General features: G+C 33.2%; 1 pseudogene; it reads left to right on the top strand.

Moving 5' to 3' along the window:
• Positions 1-1689: 1689 nt before the first annotated feature.
• Positions 1690-3167, top strand: LOC143672801 (olfactory receptor 8K3-like; annotated as a pseudogene).
• Positions 3168-8663: the final 5496 nt, after the last annotated feature.

Genomic DNA, 8663 nt, shown 5'->3' with positions numbered 1-8663 from the left:
TTCACCAACAAATTTTATATCATTCACTGATATCCATATATGGTGGAAATAGTGAAATATTTATGAGAGCTCAAGGCTTTGTTAGCACTTTTAAATGCAAGGAGTCTGGGTGTTTGTACTTATTGTTTTATAATTTTTAAATAATATGTGTAGAAAACTCTGGTGATGCAATCTCCCCCAAAGATTCCCAGACCTGATATATTTTTAGAATCATTGAAAATTCTACCTTCCTTTCTACTTTTCTTCCTCATTTTTTTGTATGCTATGTGGCAGGTTCACATTTCATTCTCTTTCTGTGTAACTATCCTGTTATTGCAAAACCATTTGTTGAATTTTTGTTTGTTTTTTCTTTCTTTTGTTTCCTTGTTTGTTTGTTTGTTTTTGGGAAGCGCATGGGCCAGGAATCAAACTGGGGTCTCCTGCATGGCAGGCTAGAATTCTACCACTGAACTACCCTTGTACCCTTTTCTCTCTCATTTTTAGCTTCTCTGCTTTAAATGGGAAAATGATTAACTTAATCTGACCCATGTGTTAATATTACTTATAAATATTTGCATATGAAATATCTAAAAGAGACAGAATTCAGATCAAGGGTGACTTTTAAAGTTGATTTTAAAGATATGTTGATGTTGCTCAGGATTTCTGCAACTCTATATATGAAATGGTGGGCCATAAATATCATTTATATCTTTTTTAAAGAGCAGGGTTAGGCTGACCATCTTGGGTGAGTTGCAGAGCCTCCTCATTTTGTATAATCCAGAAAAGTTTATAGAAAATATGGATGATCCCTTCCTTGAAAGTTGAAGTACTTTCCTTTCAAAGTACTTCCTTTGAAAGGAAATAAAGGCAGAACTAATTAGTAAAGTAAAGGCAGAGAAAATTTAAGCTTCAAATTAAAATTTATTAATTCAAAATGTTCAATGTACACTTGATGGAAGATGAAATAAAGATGTAAGAATAGCATTCAAATTTAAAATATAGCAAAAATACACTGTTACTTACAATGTTTTGCCCCTGTGCACTTTAAAAAATAAAAATAGTATACTCTGGCTGAGGTATGCCATGTTCCCTTTACCATATTTCTTATTAGTTTCTTTAAGTTAAACAAATGTACTTCCTAGAGTGATATCATATCTGGCTCTTGAGGCTTTCAAGATAGACCCCTGCCTTAGAAATTCATTTCACTTTGTTGGATAATGTATATTTTTGAGTTTTCTCACTAATCTTACATGACACATATACTTTAATAATTTTGTATGTCTTAAATTTTGATATATAATTGTAACTAGAAAATTGAACTCCAGAGATATTACTGATTAATCAAAGTTAGTGATGAAATATTTGCTAATAATTTTTTCAAGATGAAAAAATATAGATACAGGACTTATTTGTATTCAAAACAGCAAAAATCAGAAGTGTTATGTACAAGGCTGAAGTTTTGGATACATACTTTTAAAGGGAATTGAGTGCACTAGAGCAGACACATTGGAGTCTCCTATAAATGAGCTAAATTCTTACTTACTCATTATAGAAAAACAATGTACATTGTTTAAAACTCATAAAGATAATGGAATGATAATATGATTTTAAAATATCAAACACACAGTGGAATAAGAGTGTTATTTTTTAAATCTTTTAAATTTTTTTTTGGCATGGGCAAGCTCCGGAAATCGAACCCAGTTATCCAGCATGACAGGTGAGAATTTTGTCATTGAGCCACCAAAACACTGCCCAAGAGTGCTTTGTAAATGTGGGGCTAAGAATGAGAGGAAGTAAATCAAAGTCTGCCAAATGAATAATCAATGGCTTTCTCTGAATATTCTGATTGAAGTGTAATGAAAATGATCAAAGGGTTCCTATTATTTATTATCATTAAAAATATATTGTGTTTTAACCAATTATATGTATTTTTACAACTAAAAAATTCAGAAAAATAACAGGATTTCCACAGTAGTCCTCAGTTACCAAATGTGCTCTTGCTGACAGAACCATGAAGGAATAGTATATATCCTGGGATCTATATTATATGTGTGACTAGTATCTGACACATATAAAATATTGAAGTACATTGTCATAGCTTCTACATGTGGTTCTGCTTTTGATGATAAGTGAGTCTTACTTTAAATTACTTTATCTAAAATTTTTAATGTGTTTATCTGTCACATGATTTGTGTACTAAAATTTTACCAGGTGACACCTCCTGAAATCCAATATTCTTCTATTATATTGTCAGGTTTTATAATGGCCTAGATAGACAGCCGAATCTAACAGTGAATGAATTTCTTCTGACATGGATCCCTGATTTCTCTGAACTGGAGGCTCCATCCTTTAGACTGTGCCTCATCATCTACCTGATCTCCACGGTGGGCAACTTGGGCTTGCTCATCCTCACCAAGATGGACTCCAGACTGCAAACACCCATATACTTTTTCTTCAGAAACTTGACTTTTATTGATCTTGGTTCTTCTACAGCTGTGGGACCTAAAATGTTGGTAAATTTTATAGTGAATCAAAATACAATCTCCTATACTCATTGTTATACACAGCTAGCTTTCTTCATCATGCTCATCATTAGTGAGCTTTTTATTCTTTCAGCAATGACCTATGACTGCTATGTGGCCATCTCTAACCTTTTGCTCTATGCAGTTATGATGTCTCAAAAAGTATGCTGGGTACTGGTGGCAATCCCCTAACTCTACAGTGCCTTTCTATCTCTGCTAACCACTGTAAAGATTTTTATTTCCACCTTCTGTGGCTACCACATCATTAGTCACTTCTACCATGACAGTCTTCCAGTGTTATTTTTTCTGTGTTGAAGCATACATGCCTTTGAGTTGATAATATTGATATTTTCAGCATTTAATCTGGTCTATTCTTATTGTTCTCTTTTCCTACAGGCTGATCCTTATAGCCATCCTCAGGATGACAACTGCAGAGGGCAGGAAAAGGCCCTCTCCACATATGGATCTCATTTGACAGAGGTAGTTGTTCTATATGGGACTTTATTTTTTATGTATCTGCAGCCCAAGTCCAATCACTCCTTCCAAACTGATAAAATGGCCTCTGCATTTTATACCATGGTAATAACCATGTTGAATCTCATGATTTATATCTTGAGGAATAAAGCAGTAAAAGCCACCCTACACAGGATCTGGAAATATCTGTGAAACTTCCAATTTAAAATCAATGAAGACTATATATACAATAAATTAGGTCAATTGCAACAAGTATATATGATCTGAATTTAGAAATTACTAATGTGCAGATGTACAGAAAAAGTCAGCAATAAATATGTGTTAATGTTTGTCCTATGTCCCATCACAAAAGTGTATTTTGGAAACAGATAAATTTTTTTCTAGGTTTTAACAGTCTGAAAATGGGGGAATTTTAAATCAGGATAGACCATATCTAAAAAGGATTTAGATCAGATTTGAGGCATACAGTTGTTGTTGAACTTGATCAAGGTCAGTGCATATTTTGCATGTGGTAAGGACATGTTTTGTTTTGTTCCAAATGGCAGAATGCTATGAATATAATTGTGTCCTCAAAAAGGTAAGTCCAAGCCTTACCTCTGTCCAGTGAATATGATCCTTTTTGGAAACAGTGTTTTTGAAGATGTGACCAGCTAAAATGAGGCCAAATACATTACAGAGGATCTAATCTAATATGACTACTATTTTTATAAACAGAAGAAATTTGGATGCTATAAGGGGACAGAGATGGCTATATGATGAAGGCAGAGATAGAACAATGCTACAAGTGAAAGAACATCATAAGCTGCTGCCAGAACGTGATGCATTTCAGAGAAGCATGGTCCTGTCAGCACTTTGATTCAGATTCTCTGCCTCCAAAACTGTAGGGAAATAAAGTTCCTTTATTAAGCAAACTAATCTATGATACTTTTTTATAGTAACCCTGGAAAATTAAGGCTTTTATACAATGGATTTTATACCACAATTGATGAAGAAGAAGGTTTGATTCCACAGACATAATATTAAATGAAAGAAACAATATACCCCCAAATGAACTTACACTGGAATATACTATTTTAAAACATTAATGAGCTATGCTATTAAAATCTGGATGGTTTGAAAAAGTCACATATATATTTATTAATGTATAATACAGGTAAAAGATTATGGCATATGTACATGAATTCAAGGTTGATTTTATATGTGAAAAATCAAGGGAATTAAAATTGTGATCTCAAATTAAAATGGCCCTATTATAAAACTCAGCATCAGTTATAATAAAGTTACTTGGAGAATAGAATAAAAAATATCAATTTAATAAATGCTATCCATGACCTTCTTACATGAAATAGCTAAAGTAATGGTGAAATATTAAATACGTTCTTACTGACATTGGCCCCCTAAGAAGGTTGATTAGGCTATAAAGGGGAGAATCAGCACAGTTCTAATTGGCAAATCCTGAGAGCTGTATTTTCTTGATATTGTTCTCTTAACTTCTTCCATATGAGGAATCTCTGTCATAATGCTAACTGAATATAAGCTAAGACACAGATTTCAATGATTATATACATTAAGGAGTAGAGATTTTGCAAAAATAGGTTGGAAAAATCACTAAGGAGATATTCTAATACCCCCTTCAACAAATAAAAAAAAACTTCTAGGAAGCAGAGAATTTGAATTGTACAGTTAATAACATCAAAATATTCATATGTCCAGATTTCAAAATAAATCACCAAACATTCAGAGAAAGAAGATTGTCCATTTCAAAGGGAAAAATAGAGTTACAGAAAACATCCCTGATGAATCTCAGACATTTTGCTTATTACACAAAAACTTAAAACAAGCATCTTAAAAATGCCCAGAAGTGAAAGAAAACATGGACGAAGAACAACAAGAATCAGGAAAATAATATATGATCAAAATGATGGGACATATTAATGATCACAGCAGTATTGAGCCCCCATAATTATCATGCATTGCTGGTGTGAGTATACATTGGTATAATCACTTTGGAAAACTATTCAGCACTATTCCCTAAGGCAGAATATGAGTACCTAAGGCTGAGCAATTTCAGGCCAATGAAATATATATATATAAATACATTTATATACTACTAATAATATGCACTAGAATATGAATAGAAATACTGTGCTACTTTGAAAGTGTTGTGTACCCCAGAAAAGCCATGTCCTTTAATGCTGATTCGATATTGGTGGGTGGGATCATTTTGATTAAGTTGTTTCCACAGAGAAGTTACTCACCCAACTGTGGGTGGGACCTTTTGATTAGGTACTTTCCATGGAAATGTGTCTCCACCCATTCAAGTTGGGTCACTTTCTGGAGTTCTTTGTGAGGGAACCATTTTGGAAAAATCTTCAGAGCTGACAAAGTGACATTTGGAGGTGCAGAAAGATAATGTTCCTGGGGAAGTTGTATGAAACCAGAAGCCAAAGAATGAGCAGACACCAGACATATGCCCAGCTCAGCCTTTCCTTAGTAAGGTGCCTTTCTTTGGATGCCTTAGTAAGAAATTTTTATGGCCTTAGCACTGTAAACTTGTAACTTAATAAATCTCCATTTTAAAAGCCAACCCATCTGGCATATTGCATTCTGGCATCATTAGCAAACTAAAATATTACCATTCATAAAACCATGTGGGACTCCTCAGTGTTCATGACAATGTTCTTTATTTTTATGGTGTTGTTGTTGTTGAATTGGATTCCAGTTATATATGTGTGCCAAATTTATAAAAATTTTATTTGGGATATATGTATTTGTTTATATGTATATTGTATTTCAATACATTAAAAATATAACATATAAAGAAGAAAAATGCCTAAGCATGGACACATTATTTTCCCTATATGGATTTTTTAAACAATATAATAGGCAGTGTTTAAACACCTCTCCATTTTAGCTTCAGCAATAAAGCCAGGAAAAAGCCACTCTAAAAAGGGTTTTTATTAAGTTATAAGACAGATTCAAAAGCCTGTCCTACAAGTGTAATGTTTAAACTCTAAATCTCTCCTGGCAGCAGAGGAGACTTAAACAAGAGGAACTGTGGAAAGTTATGAAAAATAAATTTCCTTTCATTGAAATATAAAGGTATCATTTGTAATTAGTAGGTATTCCATTGTCTTGCTTTGAAGACTTCAAATGATTTAGGCAAAAGTAATGAATTCAGTGCCTTCTAAGGGAGAGTCTCAAAGGAAGAGAGAAATCCATCATTTCTTCTTATTGGGTTATAAGTTGCATTCAGGGAACAAAGATATATTTCTCCTTAACATAAGTAAACCTCCCCTCCATTTTATAGGACTGTGGTGTTTGAAACTGCATGTATCTCAGTAAAAGATGTTCTTAAATCTAATTCATTACTTCGGTGTCAACTCATTGTAAGTGGGATCTTTTGATGAAATTACTTCAGTTAAGAAGTTGCAGCCAATCTCAATCAGAATGGATTGTAATCCTGTCCTGGAGTCCTTTATCAGGGGAGTGAAATTGAGACAGAGAGAAAGCCATAAGAGGCAAGAAGTTGAATCTAGAAGTGAAAGGAGGAGCCATGTGACAGATGTCAAGAATTGTCAACAGCCAGCCCCAGAACACAAGTCTTTGGGAAGAAAGCATCATCTCAATGCTGCCATGATGTGGCCTTTATCCCAGCCTCAAATCATGAGCAAATATATTTCCATTGTTTAACCTGACCCAAAACTTGGTTGTTTGAGCAGCTTAAGAAAGTAAAACTGGGACAATTACTCAAGTTTCCAGTGGTCTTTCATGGCCCCATTTTCCATTTAACCTGTATACTATAGTACCTAATCTACATGGTTTGGTAATATATGTACATTATCTGCCATGATAATTTCATTTTCTAGACCAGTGAGGTATTTAACAACCTCTAGCATGGCCTGTGAGGAAAACTATTTCTACATCCACTTTGCTAGTTAATTGATATTATTTGGATAGAACAAACATGCATCCTCTGAGGAGGGAAAATTCCACACCCATTTTCCTAAGATTTTCAAAATGATCTTCTTTCATTTTGACCCACAACCAGGATATCAAGTATGATATTGTCATTTGTAACTAATCAGTTTTGTTTCAGAATTAACCTCAAGATTTCCATAGCATATCCCATTTACCTTTAAATTAAAAGAATGTTATTGGGGAGTGAAAGAATAGTTCAGTGGTAGAATTCCTACCTGTCATTTGGGAGACCCAGGTCTGATTTCTGGCCTATACACATCTCAATAAAACAATCAAGCGAGCAAACAAAAAATAAATAAAGACAAATTCAACAATCGGTGCTGCAATAATGGGATACTCACATGGAAAATGAATGAAATCTTACCCCTGTCACACAGCATACAAAGAAAAAGTAGTGTTATCACTATTTTCTACAATCCTTGCATTTACTCTGTTTTGAATATGCACTGGGCAGTTCATATATTTCCAAATTTATGAGTATAGTTCAAATGATCAATGTCATTTGCAAGGTACTACTTTTAGTTGGAGGTGAGGCCAAATGAAAATATTAAATTGTCTGTTTCAGTACAGTGTGATTCAATATGCAACAATGTCTAAGAGTAAAAAGACTGCCCCTGAATCTTACCTCCAAGTCTTTGGGGAGTCTTTGAAAGATCAACTGAATTCTCATTTGAATGACTAAACACATCTAAAGGAGATCAGAACTAAGAGTAAAATCTCTACAACTAAAGATTTAAGCAAAGAACTGATTTTGCAAAATTATGGAGCAGGAACATATACATAGCTTAAAATTGTAGTGCTTTCTACTACTTATTTATTTAGTGGTTTTGGGTATTCTTTCAAAAATGACTTTGTTATTTAAATAAATATATTAGAATGCATATGTTTTCTTGATCTCTCATAGTAGAAATATATTTATTGCCATTTATTTTAGTGTCAAAATTTGTATTGGGATTGGGAGTCAGCACTGGACAATGAATTAACTTTTCTAATTTCCTCTGATGACCTGAACTTATAGTGATAATGACTACAAAGCTATTCCCTGTTATATATTCAATTGTGAACTAAATATATTTACCATTCTCATTGTTATCATGTGTATCATTGTGGATCTCTTTGAGTTGATCCTACTTGGAGTCCATTGATATTCTTTAGATGTGTAGCTTCATATCTTTCATCATATTTGTGTTCAGCCATTATCTCTTCAAATATGCTGTTTGCCCCATCTCTCTTTCTTCTCTTTCTTGAACTCTCATTATGCTTATGTTGTTATGTTTGATGGTGTCCCACAGGTCCTTTGATGCTGTTTGTTTTTCTTTCTACTCCTCAGAGTGTAAAATATCCTATGACCTACAGTGAAGTTCAGTGGTTCTTTTCCCAATCAAATCTACTGTTGATATACAGTAATGATATTTTTGTTTCAGCAATACTATGTTATTTCTAAAAATTTTCATAAATTTTTCTTGAAAACTTGGTGTTTTTTTATTTAAATATTAAAAAAATGATAACTCTTGAAATCAGATTCTCCATCCTCCTCATGGTTGTTTGACTTAGTAGCTTGTTTCAGAATTATATTTATGATAAAAGTATTGTCACAAATATTTCATGGTGCTATTACATAATACATGCTTTATGTCAGTAAGAGGCACAAATGTTAGGTTTTTATTTTTATTCATGCTAATTAATTCATTGGTTAAAGTTGTAATG

This window comes from Tamandua tetradactyla (assembly GCF_023851605.1).
Source record: "Tamandua tetradactyla isolate mTamTet1 chromosome 15 unlocalized genomic scaffold, mTamTet1.pri SUPER_15_unloc_4, whole genome shotgun sequence".
NCBI classification, from domain to species: Eukaryota; Metazoa; Chordata; class Mammalia; order Pilosa; family Myrmecophagidae; genus Tamandua; species Tamandua tetradactyla.
Note: the sequence above shows the minus strand (reverse complement) of the source record. Positions and strands in the feature narration are given on the sequence as shown.